General features: G+C 40.9%; 1 pseudogene; it reads left to right on the forward strand.

Moving 5' to 3' along the window:
- The first annotated feature begins 643 nt into the window (after positions 1-643).
- Positions 644-2,256, forward strand: LOC148596119 (transmembrane protein 182 pseudogene; annotated as a pseudogene).
- The last annotated feature ends 21,644 nt before the right edge of the window (positions 2,257-23,900 follow it).

Raw genomic sequence — 23,900 nt, forward strand, 5'->3', positions numbered from 1 at the left:
GTTTTTTACATTGTCTGTTATCATTAAATGTTCTCTGGTAGGTTTTTTTTGCTCGGTTTGACTTGTATTTGGAGATTCTTCAATTAATTTATCATTTCTTATGTCTGGCCCTGGGATGATCATTGTCTCTCACTGTTTCACCAGTTGTATGTTTCCTTGTATGTATAAATTCCTTCAAAATGGAATGTTGAGTTTTGCCTAGATAAAACGTAAAATTTAATTTCTACTATTTAGAGTTGAGGGTTTTGTTTTGTTTTGCTTTTTTAATTCATCCAGAATTTGAGCAAAACTTTACAAACTTTGCAAAAAGTGTCATCCTGGTATTGTATTTCATAAACATGCTGCGTGCTTGCCTCAATCTTTTAGTTATTCTCCTACCATTAAACTGCATAAAAATTGCAGATACTTTGGTATTTTCAATCACATTTTGATTATGCCTCAGGTTAACTACTTCAGCTAATTTTTTGGTGGGCTTCAAAAGGTAGTGTTCGCAAACATGAGGAACCATGTGCTCTTGCCTGTCACGTGTTCATGATATCCAGAGCATAAAGCTATTTGGTACTGACAATAAAGGACCCAAAAGGACTGCCAGCAAGTCACCAGTGTAAAGTGCTGCCGCTCATCTTGTTGACTTTGCTTTAAGTGGGTGACAGAGCAGGCAAGAGCTGCTGTCCTGGAAGCTGCTGGGAATGGCAGGCAGGATGGGCATCTGGGAGCGGGGATGGAGGAGGTAACCACATTTGCCAGCATAGGTGGGCCTGAGGCAAATATCTACACACAGGTGCTTCCAAAGGGCACTTGAGGTTTTTCCAAAGTGTTTACATTTGTGCAAGGTCACAGAGTGTGAATTTAGCAAAATGCAAACATCTCTGAGTTGTTCTCTGCTGCTTTACACGTATCTCAGCTCAATACGAGTTCCCAGAAATATACACTGTCTTGTTGCTTATTTAGCATCATAGGCTGAAAGCCCAATAGGCTGCTATCTCCCCAATATTTTAATATCTGAATACTTAGCCCAGCTGCTGTAACTGTGCTGTGACAGCTGGAGTTCAGGGAACAAGTGGGTTCAGGCTGGAGCATGTGGAAAATTCAGACTTCTGTCCCTAATTTTCCAGTGGATCTTCTGCAAGGGCATCTGTGCCACAGGCCTGCGTTTCTTAAGTGTCCACATTCCTCTGAAGTAAAATGAAATATTAGGCATGCAGCTGATGCTTTGGAAAGCCCTTTCTCCTTATATTTGCTTCTGGTGTATAGTGACAAAGAGATTAACAGAGTTGGTAAAGACATGTGCTCCTATTACTATCATGAGCAAACAATCCAGAGGCCTTTCCGAGGAGTGGTTGGGAAAACATCGTGAATTATGTGGTGGATTAATTCCAGGAAACGGTTGTACCCAATCTGAGGTTAATACCAAAAGCCTGCTTCATAGCTATTATTTCATTATTGCTGGGTTTTCTTGCTATGATCTTCTTTCATAAGGAATGTACAAAATTTTGAATGAAATACATCTGAATTTGTCTCTAAAGTATATGAGCAGAATCTGAATGTAGTGTGCACTAAACAAGTCCTTTTCCATTAAAATAAAGGAAGCATAAGGTAGGGAAGTGAAGATGATGAAGAGATTTCCCAAAGATTTCATATCTCATCCAAAAGGTTATGATAGAAACAGTTCTGTTTTGGGGGAAGAAAAGGTAGGTTTTTTTCTTGCGGGGTCTGTCCTCCTCCACTGCACCCCAGTACATTCAGAACAGTAAATAGGTACCTGAATTTACACCCTAAGCGCAGCTACCTGCCCGCTAAAAACAGATAGTGTCATTTTTGGGGGCTCCTTAGAGGATATGGGCTTATGCCTTTCCATGTAAATCAGAAACAAGGTAAAGAGATCTTATTAGAGAGAAACTAAAGGCAAAAAAATATCCAGTGGCAGTTGATGGAGCTTTGCACACAGGGCTTCAAGGTATTACTGTAACCAGTAAATGCATCCTGCATTTGTCTCACACTCCGTTGTTAAAACCTCTCATTTCTTTTCCAGGGATCTTGTTTTCACTGGTAGTTGTGATGTATGTCATCTGGGTCCAGGCCATGGCTGATCTGGAAAACTACACACACATGAAAAAGATGGAGTGCCCGGACTTTGCTGTTCATGTGCGCTATGGCTGGTCTTTCATGCTTGCTCCTATAGGAGTATTTTTTGCTTTATTAGCAGGAATGCTTTTCCTGTTGATAGGGCGTTCCATTTATTTGCATTCAGACTAGCCATACAGAGCTAAAGGAAATGCTGGCAACTTAGTGAGACTCCATGACAATTTGAAAATGGAATTTTATACGTTATTATGGCAATCCTAAGAACGCAGGCACACTTCTGGAATTACTTCTGTTACTTGTTAAGTGGTAAAGGACACAAAAACTCAGTACAGGGAGAAACAACCTTCAGCCCCCGATAGTTGCTTTTAATTCTTTAGAAAATACACACATAATTCTCCATGTTGTGCTATTAGCAGCATTAGATAATTTTGCAAACAGAAGAAGGCAAAAAAAATTCTACAACCAAAAGCCCAGTATAAAAAATGGGCTAAATAAAGATTTTATACATTTGTTTCTTAGTATTTGTCTTGTACTTCTGCTCGTGGATAATGGTACAAGATGGAAATGAAAAAACATATTCAAACACAGTAATTTGATCCATCTCCTCTCCTGTTTTCCACTACTTGCCTTAGCTTTAATACAAGCAAACATGTCTGCACTTAAAAATAGAGTGCAGTTGTTCATGCGGCATCCATGTGAAGAAGGGAAGAGGGAAGACAATTTCAGTGAAATTTGGTGCTAGTTGGTACGTGTAAAAGCATAACTGCTTCTATTACATGCTTTTCTGTATACATGTGAAAGATGTATACTTTTATAGTCTGAAATCTGTGTTTGTTTGTTGCATGATTCTGTAAGCCAAAATGCCATAGTTAAACCACTAGCTAAGTCTATGCCAAAATTGTTCTTTGAATTATAGTGTTCATATTTTAATTAAGTTTTAACACTTATATTTTGGATGGAATAATTGGCTCCTCCAATACATATTTTCTTGGTTGTGCAGATTTAAATAGAAGAGGAGAAAATGTAAAATGATGTTTTTATTAAAAAGGTTTATTGTGCAAGAAATATCCAGACCATGAAAATGTATGTTTTATGTAGACCTCATTTTCCTAAATATTAAAAGTCTGCATTTTAGACCAAATCCTGCTTGCCTGCTGGTCATCCCAGAGAAACTGAGGAAACTGGCTAAGACACGGGGAGGAGAAAGCTTGGGTGCTGTACTGGGTACTGTAGTAGTGGCTCGTGTGTGTACGTGCGTGTGTGTGTGCGCACATGTATGGAAGACGGGGTGAGGATGTGACTGTGGTGCCTGGTATGGAGCCATTGGGGGGCTGTATTGACAACGGGCAAACTTTGTTCATTTGGCATTGTGCCCAAGTAGAAATGAAATCCATCTGAGAGCGTGCAGTTTTCCAAAGCAGGGTAGTTTGGGATGGATGGAGAAAAATAAAGACTGCACGTTGGTTTCTTCTTGTGCATAATCCTTAACTCCACAGCTGTTATGAATATGAAAAGAATCACTGGAAGGCAGGGAAGGAGGGCTCACCTAGAAGATATGGTGGGCTAGATTGGCTACTGCTTCCATTTCAGGAGCTTTTGTGATGGGAAGATGTCCAGTGTTCCCTGCTACTTATTTATTTTTCCATCATCAAGATTAGCTTTATACATTATAGAACAGGAAGACAACAAGGGCAGGGGGTAGAGGAGTTGGGACTATGAGGTTTGGAATAATTACCAAATCACAAAAATATTTTTATTGGCAGCTAACATGGTGTTTTTAATTACTGTGTCAGAGAGTATGATGGGTGAATTTTAACCAAATATTCATAAACATATATATGAACTCCATATAAATGATAGCCAGCCGGAGAACATTAAGGTTGCACTGTAATGCGCTTGGTTAGCCAGGAAATGCTGGAATTAACCCTGCCCCTTGTGCATATGGTATTATATTCCTGCCCTTAATTACACAATCACATACTGTTTCTCAAATACTACAGTCTGTTGGTATTTACCCGCTTTACAGTCTAGGATACTCACTGGCAGTTGCGGAGGTAAATGCAATAATCAAGAGCTGTTTGACTAGGTACCCCCCTGAACCCTGTCTGCTTCTCTGCAGGGGGGACTCCTTCTCCATGAGAAGTGAAGTCACTTTCTTGCAACTTTTAGAAGCTGGAGGAACTGAGAGGTGCCTCGGAGCTGGACTTCCTCCAGCAGACCTAACCATGTGTGCAGCGGCGACTAATAAACCCTGCAAGGAACGAGCCAAAGGCTCCCGTGGAGCCCTTAATTCAGCCCATGTGCATCTTCAGAGCTCTTTCCATTATGCAGCTAAATTAGCTACGCTCTTACGTGCACTGCAGCCTCTCTCTGCGGGGACCGTTTGGGTCAGGCTGCAGGCGCAATGGCCATGGAAGATCGAAGGTGTTTCTGAGGGTTTTCTTAGAAACTTCAGGAAGCCTTTTCTGTCTTCAATAGAAAATGCTTAAGTACTCATAAAGTTTTCACTCAAATTGACACTTTTGACAATATTCTGTAGTTGTATCAATTTAATTGGATGCCCCCACCTTCTCCTAATGATAGAGCTGAGAGTCAGGTTCCTTCTGAAAAGAGGGTGGACACACTCCAATACACAAAAATAGTCAAGAAAATCACATGGTTGTTTTAGATCAGGATATGGGTTTGATGGTGGTGAGGAAGCTTTTCCATACAGCTACTACCTAAAAACATAGTCTAACTCTTGATCTCTGATTTCATTTAGAAACTAAGTACAAAGAAATAGCTTTTAAGATCTCCAGGAAGACAGACCAACTAAGGAAACTTGCTCTGATCCTTGGTGGTGGTGCAAGTATTTTCATGGTTAGAGGTGAGTAAAAGGTTGCAAAAGAGATTAAATTTTGTAATTGAAATATTCTGTGAAATTGGTCATAGAACTGTGTTCCTTACAAACATATTGGGCTTTTGGTTTTCCTTTTTAATTGCCTGATTGGCTCAAAAACCTGTGGTAAAATCAGAGTTTTTTTGCGGAATGTGTCCAGAAAAGTGATCATGAAAGGAGTGGGTAGGTAACAAACATCTTATGACTCGTTCAACCACCTGCACAATGATGAACCCACAGGTAAGGTGAGGACTGTGACTGCTATGAAGGAGGCAGTGAGAAAGGGAGGAAAAGACGGAAAGAAAGGAGGACGAGTGTTCCCCCTTTTGCAGCTGTTGTGGATTCCGGGAGGATCCACTGACACAATGTGGTGGAAGCAGCTGCGGACAAAACCAGGCAGAAGAGGATTTGCCCCTAGTTAATCCTTGTTACTCACTGGGGTGGCTGCTGGAATTCTCCCTTGGTCTGCTCTTCATGAAATATGTGGTTGCTTATTAACGTTTGCCTTAGTGAGGTAAAGCAATATTCTCCTTTGGGAAAATGCAAAATAAAGCCTGCTCTATTTCTCTGCAGGGTGCCTCGCTACTGCAACTGCAACTATAATGTGCTATTAAGCTGCTAATAGGAGAGCAGTAAGTAATATCTTTACTGCTGTCCACATTCTTGCAAAATCATAACTGGCTTGCACTTAACTATCTCCTAAGAAGTCAAGCTGAACCTCTTGCAGGAGCTGTTTACCTTCTAATGGAGCAGCTAGGTTTTCCTCTGGCTCTTCTCTTCCTGCTTGTATTTTGGGCAGTGTAATTCCCAAGCAGTGAAGACTAGATAAAATATGTTCACAGGAAATTTTGCTGTGTTAGCTTAGAGCACATCAGGATTGCCTTGTTGGAGGCAACGGAGATACTGAAACTGAAAACAAACCAGGCATTTGCAATCGGAAGTGTCAGAAGAAATGAAGAACCTCAAGATTTTCAGTACCACTTTTCACTTCATATGTCTCACTCATGTTTCCAGTTTAAACTGGTCTGTCTAACCAATACAAAATATTTCTGTTCCTCCCAAGAGACATGATGACATGATAATAGTGATTATCAGATGTAGAATGAAGGTAGGAATAAATGGAGGGCTGGTAGGATCTCCTGTGTTAGACACCTTCCGATTCTGCATCTCATTTCTCCTTGTATCTGTAAGGGCCCAAATGTGTCTCTCAGAGTGCTGACAGACTTCACATTGAAGCAGAGCAGCGGTACCGTAGGAAAGTCATCCCAGGTTATTTGCTCTAAGTGAAATGCCTGTAGCTTATCTGATCCTAAGAACTGCCAAGGACACCTTTTATAGAAACCCAGGGGAGCACACACATGCAGAATGCACCTTTCACACTGACAGGCAGCCACTTTGGCCTAGGTTGTGGGAAAGGAGGTGGTCTCGGCAATGGTACTCCACATCATTCTTCCATAGCCTGTGCTCCGGATATCCCAAGGAGACATTCTCTGAAATGACCTGCATCTCATTCACGAATTAAACTGGTTAAGAAAAAAAACATAAATTAATGCTTCTTCAAGAATAAAACACACTTAAAGCAGAAAGAAATCTAGAAAGATAATGAAAAACGTTCCCCCCCCCACACTTCTATCCCACATCAGATTGACTTATCCTCTGTTATGTGGTTTTACTTTGAAACAGATCACTCTCATTGCAACACGTTTAATGCTGCCAGCCACCACATGGTTATTTGGCAGCTATTTAAAGCTCAGATCATATTACTCTGTCGCAGTGCTAGGCACCCATGTTCCAACTGGTATACAACTGATCTGAAGAGAAATCAGCTTCACGTTTTGTTCTCTGAAATTAAATGTGACGGCATGATCTCTATGATCCCCTTTCCCCCCTTTTCTTCTTCTTTTTTTCTTTCTTTTTTCTTTTTTTTTCTCTGTGTGTTATTACTTTTTGGAACACCGTTTTCCTAGCACCACAGGGGAAATTCAGTTAGGTTGTCAGCCTGATATAGTGTATTATCAGGCACGTTAGCTTTTCCTCCCTCTTACATTTGCTTAAGAGCTTATAAACCACAGAGAGTGCTAAATAGAATGAAATGACCTGTCAAGGGTAGATATAGTATTTGTGAATGACTTAAAAAAATTCCACCAGCTTCAAGCACTCCAATCTCACTGACTGTCTGTCCTATCTTGAAATTTGGCCTTTTTTTTTCTCCCAAGTAAAGTACTTTGATGGTCATTGATCTTTGATGATTACTTCTTGAAAAGGACTAATTCTGTCTTCCCAAATTAAGCCCAGGCCTAGATTTTGTAGCAGGAGAGCTAGCGATTATGAGATGGCAAATAGATTTGAATTCTGCTCTTAACATAATGAGCCTGATTTTGAATTTTACAAAACATTGAACAAAGTTAAGACTAGCAACTCCCAGGAAGATTTAACCCATAAATGCTCTACTCTGCGGAGAATTTAATTATTTTATTGTTGGAGAATCAGAGAATTTTCCATGAGAAGTGACTGATCTCAAACCCAGGTCATTGCTAACTCTAATAGATGTATTGGACTGAAGAGCTGGAGTGATCAGACTGCACTTAACCCCTCTCAGGAAATGGGAGCCCTGTACCCAGGAGGTACAGCGGGTATTGATTAGGAAACCAAAATTTTGGACGTAATCCTTCTTCCATTCCTTCTTCCTTTCTTTTCCCAGCAATTAAATCAAAAACGTTTTTCAAGCTTTAAAGCTTTGCCCTGAACTTTGAAGAGCAACTTCTGTTTTCCAGTATGTTCCTGGGACTAGTGCTAAGGTTATACTGAAACTTGTTTCTTTGGCACATCTATCATATCACCCAATGCAAAGAGCATTACTCCAAGCCTTTCCCGAGGAGCAGGCTTTATATAAGGAAGTGTTAAGCTTCCTCTGAGAGTTTCAGAGCACGAGCGTGCATATGCCACACACGCCACAGCCTCTGGTTAGTTATCAAGGCCAGTTTGCAGAACTATGTGAGCTATTTCAGGACCCAGTGAGGCGTCTGGCCTCAGGAAGATAGGGATGTAACTTAACACATGAGCTATGTCTTCTGCACTGACTCTCCCGAGATGTTGTGATGTAGCGTAGACAACTCTTTAGCTCTAAAAAGTTATATCTATCTCAGGTGTTGGACTCTCTCATCTGATAGTGACCATACAGTGGTGGGCAATGGAGTTGGCAAGAAAGAGAAGAACTGTAACTTGGGTTATGCTCTGTGCTTTAGCTGCAGAGACAGGGCCAGCTGGGTCAGTATTATATACCCATTGCTGTATCTCCACCTTCGCCTATGCAAAAAGCTTGTTTTGTTTTTAGAGTTGTACAACATGCAATTAATTTGTGGGTCTCCTGACTGTTAGCTGCTTTGGAGGATGCGAGTCTGGAGGGGTTAGAAGAGAACTGGGTATGTGCAGGTTGAAATTCTTCAGTAAGATTTATATAATAATGTGTAAAAGCCAAACAGAATCTCATCTTTCGCTGGAAGATTTCTGATACTGCCCATTTGGGCATTACCAGAATGTGTGTTCACAAGAGTATCTAAAAAAGCTCAGTGATGAAAAAAGATGGAGCTGTGAGGGAACAACTTAAAAAATGTTTGGCCCCTAACAGATTTTTAAAACACCCAGATTCTACGGAAGAAGAGTGTCAAAGATGTAGTTTTAAGTGGGAAAAGACACTTTTACTATGAGAACTTCTGAATTACCAATTCTTCCAGCATAAGACTTTTCAAAAGGCTAACTAAACTGAGTCTGGCGGGACAGGGATGCCCACCTACTGCTTCCTCTGTGAAAGACAACCCGCAGCATATATCACATCTGTAGAAATTTGTATTTACATGTTAGAATAAAAGGAGACACAGGTAATATCCATGTCACCCCACGTAAGCCACAGCCCATGTATTTTAAGCAGGATGGAAATCCTGTCAGCTGGCACCTCTATCCGTCAGCCTGGCACTATTTATTCTCACTCAGTGACCCATAAAAAGCAGATAAGAGAAGGGAGGATGAAGAAAGGTGGCGATTTTACGGAGAGGGGAAGGTGCAGTGCTGGATATTCCCACAGTGAGGCTTGCAGAGGGACAAACGCCCATCCAAAGCTCTGCGCTTACTGCAGGCGCGTGGGGACAGGAGCGGGGCTGCCGTGTGGGGCTGCCATGGGGAAGGGGCACGGAGCGCCCCGGCAGCGACGCCGGCCCCACGCAGGACAAGGTTGTGGGTTCAGTGCTGCTAACAACAGCATAGCTTTTCTCCTGCCTTCATGGGACGTTCGCTTTTAGCTCAGATATTATCCGCTTAAATCTTTTCAGAGCTTGGATTGGGTCAGCCTTAACACAACTAAGGCTAATGTGCGTAAACATAATTTACCCTTAGCACAAGTCTTAAATTACCTTAATAATGATGAACGTCCTTTCTGGAGCAAGACAGCTCCGGTGGGTTGCTAGACTCTGCAGTCCACCAGACTCCTGCTTCTTGGGTTCTGCGACGCTTTTTACTATAAGCAAGTGCTTCAACGGTTTCTTCCTTAAATAATTAGCCATGAGAGTGATATTAATATTAATACATAATATCCATATTAATAATAATAATACACATTTTAATGCAGTTTTATTCATCCACAGAGCTCAAAGTGCTTTTTAAATGAGGTCAGTGCAATTAACCCTCTCGAAGCACTGCTGTGAAGAATTTCCAGATGTGTTCATATCTGCTGTCACTGTGCATCAGCTGGTCACACGGTCCCATTGCTAACACCTTTAAGCTGGGGCCAAAACCTTAAGCAAAACAACGGGAAGCCTCCGTGTTAGATAGGGTTTCTGGTCACAGAAACTGCTGCTGCCCGGAAAGGAGAAAGAAAATAGACTGGAAGCATTTGCAGACTGCCCTGCTGTGGTTAAAATGTTTTGGGATCACTGAAGAGCTGAAATGAGGAGATGCAGTGGTTGGCAAAAACTGGAAGAGGTAGCGAGGAGAGGGAGGGAAGAGTTTCTGAAGTAACATGAAGCTTAAAGAACTGTCAAAATTTCTGAGATCGGCTCCTGCTCTTCCTTGAGGAAGAGCATTCCCAGTGATCTGGAAGAGGAATGTGGGGGGGTTAAAGCTCTAAAAGGAGGCCTCCAATTTTAGATATGTCTCTCCTCTCCATAATCCCTCAATTTTTATAACATTTCCTAGGTATGACATTATACAAACTGTGCGGCTGACAAATCCTCCGTTTGCATTAGGTTTAAGTGCCTTCCCTCCCATCACTCCTCACTGTTAAAAATACATTACAGAAATTACTATCCTGCCTCTGAAGATGTGTGATGACTGTGGTGTCTGTTGTTTATTTCTAAAACATTTTGGCACTTTTCCTGCCAAATTTCCCCTTCGGCTTGGAGTAGGGGGATGGCATAGCGCAGGGTTAGAGCAGGATTTCTCAGTTTCTCCCATTATTGCATGCATGTGTTGCGGGATCACAGCTCGTATGCCAAGCACAATGGGATCTAAATGGGGAAGAATGGTAAATGGCAAAACCCTCATGAGGAAAGGAGAAAAGAAAACACAGGAAAGCCACAGTTCAGGCTGTCATGGGAATGGCCACACTGGATCTGACCACAGATACTGGCCCTGTGTTGTGTCCTCCTGCAGGGGCAGGAATATTTGCAGGACTGTGAGAAAAGGACGTGTGTAAAGCAACCCTCTCTCTCGGACAACCTTTCAGCTTCTGTCAAGGACAAATTCATCTCTGCTTCCCCTTACTGCACCGGGCCCTCTGCATCCGAACAGCCTCCTCATCCCTGCAGCTCCGCTCTCCTGCTCCTGGGGGGCTGCCGGGTCCTGTGAGGCCTCTCAAAGAGTTAATCCTGCTGCAGGGATCCCTTCTCCCTCCATCTCAATCCCTTAGGGAAGGCGCAGACCCCCCCCGCGGGATTAGCCGAGACCCTTTGCTCGGGCCGAGCGGAGCAGCGGAGGGGGAGTCTCCGCTCCATCAGCTCGTTGCTCCCAGCAGGTGTCACTATGGAATGGGGAAATGCAATTTGCGGGCTGGGAAAGAGGCTGCCGGAGCCCTAGCGCAGGAGCTGGACTGTGGGGAGAGCCTTCGTGGACTGAGCCAGAACGTAGCCTTTTCCGTCCAGGAAACTTTTGCAATTAGATCCCAAAAGGATGCGTCTCAGCCCTCCGCTTTCCCCCGTTGTCCTCTTCTCTCACCCCAGCATGGGAGTGCTAATTAGAGACAGGAGAGGTTTTGTGGATTTTTTGAAATAAGAAAATCCACCCTTCTTCACGGATCGCCACCTTGCACAGTCACGCAGCACCGTGATACGCAAAGTTTCCAGCACTGTTGGTAATTACCGATAAGCCCGGTTCAACTCTCCGTTACATACAAAGCTGGGTAAACAAGGGGAGGGAAAAATTAATTAGAGCCCGTGTTTGCTAAAGCTGGCTCGCGATTCCATCGGATCACGTTTCTGCTCCCTGCATTCCCTCTGCACAAACATTTGGATGGTCAGGGCTTGCTGGCACCCAGGTGCGCAGGAGGCGCTTTGCAAACAGCGCGTCTCTCCCAGCGCGCACAGGCCTGTCTGGCCCTGTGTTTGCAGCTCACAAGGGGCTTTTGGAGGCCTGGGGAGGAAGGGCTGGAAGGTTTCCTCTCCTGAGCTGTACTGTGGTGTCCCCACATCGGCAGGAGGTACGAAGAAAGGGAAGACAACTGGGAACACGAAAGAATGGGAAGGACAGTCATCTGAAGACTTTTCAGATGTGTTTTGAGCAGGTGGTTGCACCAGATGACCTCCAAACGTCCCTTCCAAATGAAATTATTCTATACTGTGATGACTGTGCCCTATGGCGGTGGCATCCCATTTGCTTATGCATGTCCTTGAGCAGCAAGTGCACTTCTGTTTGCTGCATATCATTGACCAGTTTTATGCAGTGGCAATGCCTGCTCTTCCACTCTCAAAGCTCAGGACCTATGTGCAGGAAGACTGAATGTGTCATCTCCTTAACTGCTTATGAATCTGGTGTCCTCTGAATCCTCACTCTCAGCCTGGGGATGGAACTCAGATAAATCTGCAAATTGGGACTCTGCTTGGTCATGGATGAGTGTTTCAGTGTCCTTGGCATCATTTCCTGCCATGTTCATTTCCCCGAAGAACGCCCTTACGGTCAGTGCCTCGGTGATTTCTTCAGACTCTGCTCTGAAGCGCAGAGACTAGTTTGGGCAATTGCAGAGCAGCTATAAGGTTAAGCTTACATGTCACACCTAGTCATATAGCCAATGAATACAATTGGATGCATCCATTAGGAGAACTCAAATGTCCTCATCCGTTGTTTGTGAAGAAGAATAAAAAATGTATCAAGGGCAATGCAATTCTTCTGTAAACAGCTTGCAGAGAGCACCAAATTGGCTTGATGTTTTGCTGGCAATAAGTGATTTGGTGAGTCCTGGCATCTGCTTAGACTCGTGATGTGTTTCTCCTCTTGCAAAGAAATGCTTGGCAGATGGATCCATAAAATCCTGCCCTTAAGTGCACCCCTTTTATTGGTGTTGTTCGTGTGCTGGTGCACAAAGCTGTGTTTTATGGGCTGCTGGGAAAGGCTCAGATCAAAGCTAATATGATCTATTTTATCCATGATACTTTCATCAGGAAGAAGAATTCAAACAATAGGAAATCATATATGAAGAAAATCAGGCTTCTCATATTATTTCCCCTACTTTTTGCAGAGCTCAAACAATGAAAAGAAGGTCCCGAGCAGAGGCCTAATATCAGTTCCTCCTTTCACCCACTAGACAACATGCATGCAGTTTGACTTAGCCTTTTGGGCATCCTCATGGCCTCTAATCCAAAGCAATTGTCCTGGCAGAGTGCTTCTAAAACAATTTGTGAATGTATGAGTGTAATTAAATTCTCTCCTCTCCCTATTGAGCTACTGTTTGGAAAAAAAATCATCCCTATGCTCTAATTTTTGTTTATTCTGAACACAGTTGCTGGATGCACGCCATTCTAATTAAACTGCGAAGTTCTTTTGTAGAGAGCTCAGATGTTGCTGAAATCGATGTCAAATGTTACACAAGTCTGTATCATTTCCACTGATCTTTCTAAATTCCACTGGCATAGCAAAGGAATTGCTATAAAAAAAAAAGAAAAAAAAAGAGGGAAAAAAAGAGGAAAAAAAAAAAAGAAAAGAAAAGAAAAGAAAAAAGGACCCAAGATGTATTTACTGTTGCACTTCATCTGTCCCTGGGGTCTTGATGGAATTTACAAAACCAGCAGAGTCTGACGCAGGGTGTCAGCTGGCGAATGTGGGTGGTACTTGGGCTTCTGATAAAGATTCTTTTAGAAATTCAGCTGAGCAGAAGAAAGCCTCTTTCCATTCCCAGAACAGCCCTTTCGAATTAGGGCCTGAATTTGTTAGCATGGCATGAGCAAACGGGCGGCGAGTTTCTCCCTATGTGTCGGCTGGAGAAGTGAATCCGCTTTAATTCGCACCGTTTCCCGGCATGTCCAGCAGGAGAAGCCGAGACGCTCGCGCGGTGGGTGCAGGAGGCGCTGGGACAGCAGCCAGCCGAGCTGTGCACACTTGCTCTTACTCAATTAGCAAGTTGAGGCTGCGCATGTAATCGACACTGCCTACAGTGCCAAGCAGCCAGTTGCCCTCAGTAGCTAATAATATAGAACTGCAAAGTACAGTTAATTAAATAGCTACAATTTATTCTGTAATATGTCCCCTACATACAAAATGGCATATAATTTCCTGCCAGTGATGTGGGACACTGCTCTGAGGGTTGTCCCTTGTGGCCCTGCTCTCTGGTGCCATTCCTTCCCAAGCGCTGTGTGCGGGATCTTGGCCTGGGTCAGGGGCTAGCGGGTGCACGACTGGCACCAATAATGCTGTTATCTTCTTGTCTGTTTTTTTGCTAGTCTCTGTGTTTAGGGTTGATACGGGGTCTTTTATGAGCTATTTTTGTCAGCATGTTTTCCAAAGAAAACATGCAATGTTGGAGGACAACATACGAATTCAAGTTTGCTAGGCTGGTGTGTGGGCTCCCGTGGAAGGTCGTGCCGAGCATTCGCACTCAACCCAAACGGTTACTCAATCAGTGCCCTGAAATATTAAGCAATTGTCTAATACAGAGATTCTGTCTCAGCTTTGGTCCTGTGCAGTGGCAGAGAACTATGACTTGTATGAACTACATACAGAGGATGCATGGGAAAGGCTTTGCAAATAGAAAGGGATTTATTTTAGAATTTGCCAACAAGCTATGTTTTTTCACAAAGATGTTTTTTTAGACTGTGCCCCCATGTTGTTTGAGAGCATATTTGTGACAACTGTGTTGTTAGTTATAAGATGAAAAGGGGGACAGTAAAATTTTATGAGGACATTAAAACACAGAACAACACAGGAATTATTTCTGACTGATTGATTGAGAATAATCTGGGGGCTGCTGTATGAATGCAACATTGCTTTCTCCTCTGTCTCTGATTGCTGCAGTGAGGTTTTGTCAGGATCTACCGTTTGTCCGGGTTAAGATGAAATATCTACTTGGTGTTGAGGGGGAATAAAACATTTCTACAGCAAATCTTTGATTACATAAAGTGCAGTTTTTAGGACCAAAGATATCTCTGCTACTGCACTGCAAACGAGGCATAAGTCCACTGAAGTAAACTCGCACCAGCCTGAGCAGAGGCCAGAAAATAGTACCACATGTTTCTTTTAAAAACAAACAAACCAAACAACAAAAAAAGCTGGAAGAGACAGTTGAAGATAAAGATGTATTTGAATGATCTGGTAATTATATGTACACCAAGAGCCATTCATTCATCTATCTATTCTTCCTTTGCCAACATTGGCGAGCAGGCAGAAACTAGGCTCTTCCAACCTTCTCTATCATTTGCTGCTTCTTTCATCTGCTTTCCAGTTTTGAAATCAAACATTTAGCTCTCCCTCTTCTATGGAGATTTTAAAGGTTTCTGTTGTATTTCCTTACTTAAGTTGGCTTCCAATTCTCACAGCAATAGATGGCCCCAATGCAAAAGGTTTAATAATTAGTCTGGAACATTGAATTATTACTTTCAGGAGAAAATAGAGTGCTATGAATCCTGAAGTTTAGAAATGTCACCTGGAGTGGCAAGAAAGTATTAGGGAGGGCTGATGGACACAACCCTGTACCATTTCTATACCACAGGTATAGGGATAACTGTTGTACCCACTCTTTTCAGAGATACTGGGAGGCAAAGTCTCTGCCCATAACAGTTTACACGTTGACTTAGAACAAAATATAACAACAGTTATGGGGGGAAAGATCAAGAATTAGGAAGGCAGTAATAAGATCATACAGTAAGTGACTGCCTACATGCACAATTAGATAGTTCCAAGTCATTTTAAAGTAGAGCTGTGTGAATAATTGATTTTTCACTTCAGTGGACAAACTGAAGAAAAAAAAAAGACCCTTCATCCTGGGGTGATTTGAAACATAAAATTTTATTGGATTTCTTGGCAAAATGAAAAAAAAAAAGAAAAAAATAGCTTGGGCTCAAAGATGATAAATGTTTACATTGGTTGGGGGAGTTTAAATCCTCATTAAGTGAATTTTTCATTTTGAGAAGTTTAACTTTTGAAGAGAAAGGATTAAATATTTTGAAAATCTGAAAATAATTTACTTCAGTATTTTGAAATAATATTTTTCAGTAAAAATGAAATGAAACCAAAGTCATTTAAAATTTTGACCTGTGCTGTTTCTGCAGTAAATAAGGACACTCATTCCTTCTATCCTGCATGGGCTAGCTCATTGTTGGAAGAATGATTGAAAATAACTTCTGAGGAAAATGACTGTATAATCTTTGAATAATGATTTTTAACTCCCTTCTGTTTGAGATAGATGAAGGACGTGATTCTCATTCCATTCATCTGTTACAAAGATAAGAATATGGAGAAAATATTCAAGTGAGATTATTCTATAGGTTTTAATACCGTAATAGATAAATAAATAATGACCTGTAAATAAGGTTTGACAAATAAAGTGGTTATTTAAGCAGTCCATCACAACACTACTGCTAAATTAGCAATTCTGAGAATTAAAACAATAAAATAGTGTGTGGTATCTATATTCAAGTGACATGTATTTCTAGTGGAATTATAAAGACATCATTTTTGCAGCAAACTAGTAATGAGCATTCCTGCAATGAGTGGTTCCTGGTTACTTTATGGAGCTGAATACAGCCAAATCATGTGTCTGATTTCCCCAACAGCTCAGTTGTCAATGGAGAGCAGGAAGTTACAAAGGCCAGATTGCTGATTTTCACTCATTATGGAAGAGCTGCTGCATCTTTTGTAGCCTGTGGTTTCAAGCTCTCTCTTCCTATGTAATAACGGACAGATTAAAGAAGTAACCCAGATTATTTTCCCAGGATCCCAAAGGACACCCATTTCATGGGCCCTGTGGGTGATGATTGTTCTTAAATGAACAGATTTAGTTCAGGATTTAGTGCTTGTTTCAGACTGTATTGGGTTCCTACTGCTTACCTCCCATATTTTCCTTATAGCAAAAATACTTTATCTCTCTGAAATATAGTCGACTCTTTATCAGTCCCTCTGTCTCTCAAGAAGCATGTTTTTATTTTTACGTGTCAGACTTTTCTTAAATGCTACTGATTGAGTTACTTCTCATATTACCTGAGTAATTAAGAGCAAGAATGAAGGAAAGAATGAAATTGTCTAGCATGACCGCTGCTCCCACGTCCTTCTTCAGCTAAGAAGAAAAGATGCTACTGAGCAAGTCATGGCTGAGCCCTATGCAAGACAAGAGGGTGTATTTGGTGTATGGGGCCTCTGCCCTGGTCAGGGCACACAGATCTATGCTTCAGATGGCTCTATCAACCTTTCCTAGCATGGACCTGGCTCAGGACTATAAGAGGTTATTTATGGCTCTCTTTGCTGAGGCCTAAGCAGATATTCAAAATGAAGACACTTTGATCCAGTTAGGTTACAGAAAATAATGGGCACTGTACATGCATTTTGTGCCTTTACTTTTCTTTCGATTTGGCTGAAAGTGTCTCTCTCTCTCTCTCTTTCCTCTTCCTACTATCGTTTCCCTTTTCTCTTCCCATAAAAATTTTAAATCTGACTTACAGAATGGATGGAGGAAGGCCAGGCACCAGCACAACCCTTGATCTTCAGAGGAGTAGGATTTTGCCCATATCAGGCCCTCACTCAGGTGCTGCTGAAAGAGTCAGACAATAGATCCATTTTATATTAAAGCTTTATTAGGGACAGTCAGTCTTGGTTTTCTTTATGTTTTCCCCTGTTTTCTTCTCTAGAAAATGCAAAGAAAGAGTCACACCAAAAGAAACTCATTGGACATGTAATAATGGTAAAAGCAACATCAGCGTTGTCATTAATGGCCACACCATGATACTCTTATCAGATGGGAGATCACCTTATTGTGACTTTAGCGGGTCTCTGTGCAAAACAGTACTTCTCATGCCATAGAAAGAAACTGAAACCTGTTTATTTACGACTGGCTAGAAGTGCGCTGCCTCATTAGTGTGGTATAAAATGGGTATAATTCAGCATTCCACACGATCCTTTGTGACGTGTTGACAGGTGCTGTCATGCACTATCACTTTTAGGTTATCGCACTCTATTAGGCTACAATTATAGCTCATTTAATACGATATGACAGTGAAAATGCTTGTGTGAGGTTACAAGCAGTTACACTTACAGACAAGCTGGCGATAATAGGTATGGCTGCAGGTAAATAGTGCAGGGGGCAAATCCCCTTCCCACAGCCACAGCACCCAAAGCTCTGTAGCTACGGGACTTATATGTGCGGCTCTTCCACTAAAACATTCGTGCCTAGCCACTTCATCACACTTTCCCTTTTTCTCCCCCTTCCCCAAATGCCAATATTACTGCTTTCAGCTGTGTCTCCTAATGCCGCTCCAACAGTTTGAAACCACAGTAGGGGGTGGAGTAGTCTTGAAGAAAAGCTGAAGCTTTAAGTAGCACAAGATTTATAACAGTTGGCAGCCCAACATCTCATCTTATACAAACAACTCGGTTTCGTTTTTGCTTCCTGCTGTGCCACTAACAAGGCAGGCTACAGAATTCACCCATTGGGTGACTGGGGGAGGTAGTAGGAAGCACAAACTGATATTCTTTTCCTATAGTAGGGAGACTGGCAGAAATGTTAGACTCTGCACATGGATTTCATGCATTAACAAAAAAATTGTAAAATTGATACTAAGTTTTTTAAGCTAATTAAAAATAAAAACCAACATTTGCAACCCAAGTATTGCAGGGGTTTGTTAGCACAAGAGTCTCACTGTAGCTATTTAGGTCGTTATTATAAGCCAAAAGAAACTAGCCAGTCTGTGTTTTTGGTCTTAGCTCTACAGTGATGGCTTAGCTACTTTTCTGCTTAACAAAATGTTTCAGATGTACTTTTAAGTGCTCAGTTCATTGCAGTGTTAGCACATGGAGCAACTCTAGGATATTTTCCTGCTGGGAGTTGCCCCACACTTTAATTCAAGGATTTAAATACAAAAGCCTAGAATGTGAGTCTATGTGCTGCTTGCAGAAAAGCAACTTTCTGGCCTGAGCAGCCGTGGTGCTGTGACAGCTGGGTTACACCGTACGGGTCAGGGATGTCCCCTGACTGTCTCATGCCTACGCGGAGCCTGAGTGATGCTCCTCAGCTCCTTATTAATGAAGCATCTCTTTTGCATGACAAAGAACATGCTTGTTTGCTGAAACTCATTTCTCCATCAGCAGCAGCCATACACTTGGTGCACTTACTGGCATCTCCCTCCCTCCTGAACAACCTCCTCTCCGTGCAATAACTCAGTTCCCCCGGCCTCCTCACATCTTCATGTACAAACTCAGGTAAACCAACTACGACCTCTGGTTTCTGAGGAGACTGCAATGCTACAGAAATATCACAACATCACAAATAGTCTTCTCTGTTGCAAAGAACAGAGTTGTGTTTTTGCATCTCTTCATGCTATTTTATGCCTCCATTACGAAGAGATGCAATGAATTAATGTAGGATTTTGGAAAAAAAAAGTGTGAAAAGTGCTAATATAATCATGCCCCAGTTGCCTTAAAATCATTGCAGGTTTGGGGCAGGATTTTGCAAATCTCCTGTTGCTCTTTTTGGGCAGAGCTGCCTCTGCGCAATAGAGAGACTTGTGCCTCGGGCCGCTTGATTCCTTCTGTTTTTTTTTTTTTTTTTTTTTTTAAATTTCCAGCAATAGAGACAAAACAGTGAATGTTAAGGTAAACAGAAATGCCTTTTGTAGTCACTCTTTGGCATTTGGAATTGGTTTGGCATTTGGAAATGAATTAAACTAAATAGTGTCTAAATATCTGGTGTATGTTCATTAGCAATGGATGCTTTTGAAAAAGTTGATTTAATGTCACAGCTGTCTGCCCTTTTCTTCATTGTTTTAACCAGCCTGCACAGTTGCTAGCTTTCCTCTTTTTTATTTATAAATGTACTAAAATTTAAAAACCTACTTTAATACACCAGTAATATCACATACTCAAAGGCCACTCAGGAAGTGCAAATGTTAATATTGTCACAGCAAAGTAAACTTTACTATGTGGAAGACTGAGCGCTACAGACAATGCTATGTGTACCCAGGAATGCACGTTACAACTAAACAAGAAACAAAAGGAAATAAAACTTTGGCTGGAGTAGCAAAAAGCAGAAGCTTCTATTCCTTTTTTTTTTGTTTGTTGTTGTTGTTTTCTTGTTTGGCATAAAAAGCTACCTCTGCAAATTCAAGGTCAAGTGGATCCAGGTCTTCTGCCCTTGAGTAGTGTTTGGTTGACAGATATTGCATTCTCCTTGTTTTTGGTTGTTACTTTTTTTTGTGCGTACCTGAATAAAGACTTTGGCAGTGCCTGGAGAGGTCAAGAAGGAGAATGAGAATTAAATTCTGCTTGAACTGAAAATGCAAGTGCATTTCTATGAGGATATTCTTTGGGGCCCCACGGGAAGTGTGCACGTGCGTGTGGGTCCTCCCACCTTGGCTGCCATGTAGGAGGCAGCTGGAGATGGGGCCGTGGGCATTTGCCGGAGGAGCGGTACCTTTCCTCCAAGCAATGGGCTTTCACAACGGGCTGTGAAACGGCACCAGCATAAAGCCTTCCTTCTTGCAACCCTCGGTGATTTTATCTCATCTTGGAATACCTCATGCTTTTAACAAGTCCCCTTAGAAAGCTTGGTTGGTGGCTCTTAAAGCCTAAAAACCAGGAGATATTTGCAAAGATCTAACCATATTATTTAAAGCTAAATAAAAAATTCAAAACACAAAAACAGTTTAGATCTATTTCTCACTCCTGATTTGTGAATGACGGGCTTTGGCCACACCCCATGTTACAGATACATGTTAAAGTCTTATCTGAGCAATTTCATGAAGATAGCCATTAAAAAGAGAATTTCAAAATATCTACTTGCCAATTTCTTACGGAAAGAAAATTTTGAAATGTATTAGAGATCATTGTATAGAACACTGAACCACATCATTGTTTCATTCTTGATAATGAGATCAAAACCATGCTGAAGGAATTATCTCTTTCTTTTTTCTCCCAAGAATTGTGACCTGTAGCTTTCTGTGAATCAAATTTGTAAGCCTGATGTGTGTAGAAAACAGGAGAAAAAGTCTGTTACGTGTACTTTGGTAGTAAAGCAGTAATGAGTAGAGGCATCAGGTTATTTTTTAAAGACTGAAATAAAAAAATTATTGAACTTTTGAAAATCAGATTCCTCATGAAATCAACATTCATATCTTTCTTCCTTTGCAACTCACACTGAGAAACTGTGGTTCTCATTTAAATTTGCCCAGTAGGACACATTTCTTCCCTCTCCTACAGTTTCTATGCTTACATTTGCTTTCTCCCTTTTCCTTTCCTTTCCTTTCCTTTCCTTTCCTTCCTTTCCTTTCCTTTCCTTCCTTTCCTTTCCTTTCCTTTCCTTTCCTTTCCTTTCCTTTCCTTTCCTTTCCTTTCCTTTCCTTTCCTTCCTTTCCTTTCTTCCTTTCCTTTCCTTTCCTTTCCTTTCCTTTCCTTTCCTTTCCTTTCCTTTCCTTTCCTTTCCTTTCCTTTCCTTTCCGTCCTTTCCGTTCCTCTCCTTTCCTTTCCTTTCCGTTCCTCTCCTTTCCGTTCCTTTCCGTTCCTCTCCGTTCCTCTCCTTTCCGTTCCTCTCCTTTCCTCTCCTTTTTTTTCCGCTTTTTTTCTTTTTCCTTTCTTTCTTTCTTTCTTTCTTTCTTTCCTTTCTTTCTTTCTTTCTATCTTTCTTTCTTTCTTTCTTTCTTTCTTTCTTTCTTTCTTTCTTTCTTTCTTTCTTTCTCTCTCTCTTTCTCTCTCTCTTTCTCTCTCTCTCTCTTTCTCTCTTTCTCTCTTTCTCTTCTTTCTCTCTTTCTTTCTTTCTTTCTTTCCTTTCTTTCTTTCTTTCTTTCTTTCTTTCTTTCTTCTTCTTTCTTTTTCTCTTTCTTTCTTTCTTTCTTTCTTTCTTTCTCTCTTTCTCTTTTCTTTCTTTCTCTCTCTTCTTTTCTCTCTTCTCTCCCTTTTCTCCCTTTCTTCTCTCTTTTTCTCTTTCTCTTTTTCTCTTTCTCTCTTTCTCTCTTTCTTTCTCTCTTTCTCTCTCTTTCTCTTTCTCTCTTTCTCTCTTTCTTCTCTCTTTCTTTCTTTCTTTCTTTCTCTTTCTCCATTTCTTTCTCTCTTCTTCTTTCTTTCTCCTTTCTTTCTCTCTTTTTCTTTCTCTCTCTCTTTCTTTCTCTCTCTTTTTCTTTTTCTCTCTTTCTTTTCCTCTTCTTTCTCTCTTTATTTCTCTCTTTTTTCTCTTTCTCTCTCTTTCTGTGTTCCTCTGTCTTTCTCTCTTCCTCTCTTTTTTCCTTTCTTCCTCTTTCTCCCTTTTCTTTCCTTCTTTTTCTTTTTCTCTCTTTCTTCTTCTTCTTTTTTCCTTCCTTTTTCCTTTCTTTCTCTTTTTCCTCCTTGCTCTTCCTCTCTCTCTTTCTGCTTGATCTCTTTTACTTCCTTTTTTTTTTTTCTGTTTTCAAGTGAAAACCTATCCTTGCAAATTCATAACTGACAGAGCTGACAACTGGGATATTTACTGAAAAACAACAATGCACAGCAAGACTCCATGATTCGCTCTCTCATATGTATCTCTTTATAGGGTTCACTCTGCAGTATTTGGTGCATGTGTCCTGTGGAGATGAAAGATACTTTATAGAGAAACTGAAATCTATTTCAAATGACATTCCTATAGCACAAAATAGAATACAATGTATGACAGTCACTCAATTTTCCATAAATGTGGCTCCTCTAGGGCCAAAATTCTGAAGTGATTTTCATTTTAAATGAAAGTCAAAGTCTCTGCAATATCAACCTCATTTTCTTAAAAATAATTATATATACGCCTTTTGGATTGGGTCTCTCAGAGACCTAATTTTTGTCTCATCAGTTACACCACTAATTTGTCCAAAACCAGATAAGAATAGTGATTTTCCTGTTTCATTTCTATACCATTCATGCATTATTTAATTGTTGAAATGTTATCAGCAGGAGAGGAAAAGGGATAACATATTTTTATGAGTGTCTCCCAGCAAAAACAGCAGTCTAGTCTTTGGTTGCTTACTGCAATAGGCCATTCGAACCTTGCAGCAGATTAAGACCTGAACACCTCCCAGCTTTGGCTGGGAAAGGAACCAGTTTCCTAAACGAAAGGACTATAGTCTTATAAATCTAAAGTGTGTGTATGTGGAAACTAGATGCAGAAAACTTTCTTCAGCAGCACGTAGAGTTTCAAAACAAAATCAGTGAAGAAAAGCAAACTTCCAATTCCATTTTGGGCTTTAGTTTTTATTATTTTTTTTTCTTTGGGCATGAAATACTTCAAATAAAAGTCCTATTAATAAAACTCTAACCACAGATTAAATATTTCTGCTGACATTATTTGACTGATAATATCAATTTCAAAGTTCAAATTTTAATAAGGTATTACAAAGCATAGGAAGAAACAAGCTAATCAAGCCAAGTTTCATATTTCCCCTCTTTGTATAAAATAAGTGAACTTAAAGCTATGTTTTGTCTCTTTAATATCTGCTAAATATGGATGAATTACTGAATATATATTTATTCTTAGCCTCATTTGAAGGCAAATATTTACAAGCCTTTTCTCTTGTAATCTGATTTTAATATCTCAACCGAAAATGGTTCATAACATGTGGCTTCAAATACCCTGTAGTTAAGAGGCCAAAAATTAATTAGCTGGTTCAACAAGAGTGTCTTGGTACTGACCTTGAAGGAAAAAAAAAATGATATTGCTTATCAGATCTTTGTATATTGTTGTTGCTTGTGCTAAGAATTTCAGGAGTAAATACCAGAGACTAGCAATAACCTACACCTGATCCTTAATGCTGATGTGTATATTCTTCCCTTGATTTTCTGCAGCTCTTCTCTTAAATGTCAAGAATGTTCTGTCCTTTGGCACAGCAATTGTTCAGAAAGGTATGAGTAAATGAGCCTGGTTAGTTACTGATACACAGGCACCTCCTTTTAGTCACGTGTCCAAATCAAAATACGGTGAGTGCAGAAATACTCACTTTTTCGTCTTATAAATGCATTCTGAAAACTAGCTGAGAACAGGAATACTCACTATATGCTGCTGACGTGAAATGCAAGTGTCTTGATGGAGTCACTTTTCCTCCCTCTTGTGAAAGACAATCTTGCTGACTGCTAAAAATAAAGATGCAAAATCTTTCTTAGCATCTGAAGTGTTCTGTGCTCTAATCCATTCTTCTCCTTATGGATTGTTACACAGGTATTTCTGTGCACACCGTGATTAGTGCACAAATATATGTATTTTACTCAGTAGGATTAGAGTCAAACGGGCCCTATTCTGAATGTCCTTGCAACTGTCATCTTATAAGAA

The sequence above is a fragment of the Tinamus guttatus genome, unplaced genomic scaffold (assembly GCF_059628265.1).
Source record: "Tinamus guttatus ecotype Peru unplaced genomic scaffold, ASM5962826v1 Tinamus_guttatus_pri_ptg000030l, whole genome shotgun sequence".
Taxonomy (NCBI): domain Eukaryota; kingdom Metazoa; phylum Chordata; class Aves; order Tinamiformes; family Tinamidae; genus Tinamus; species Tinamus guttatus.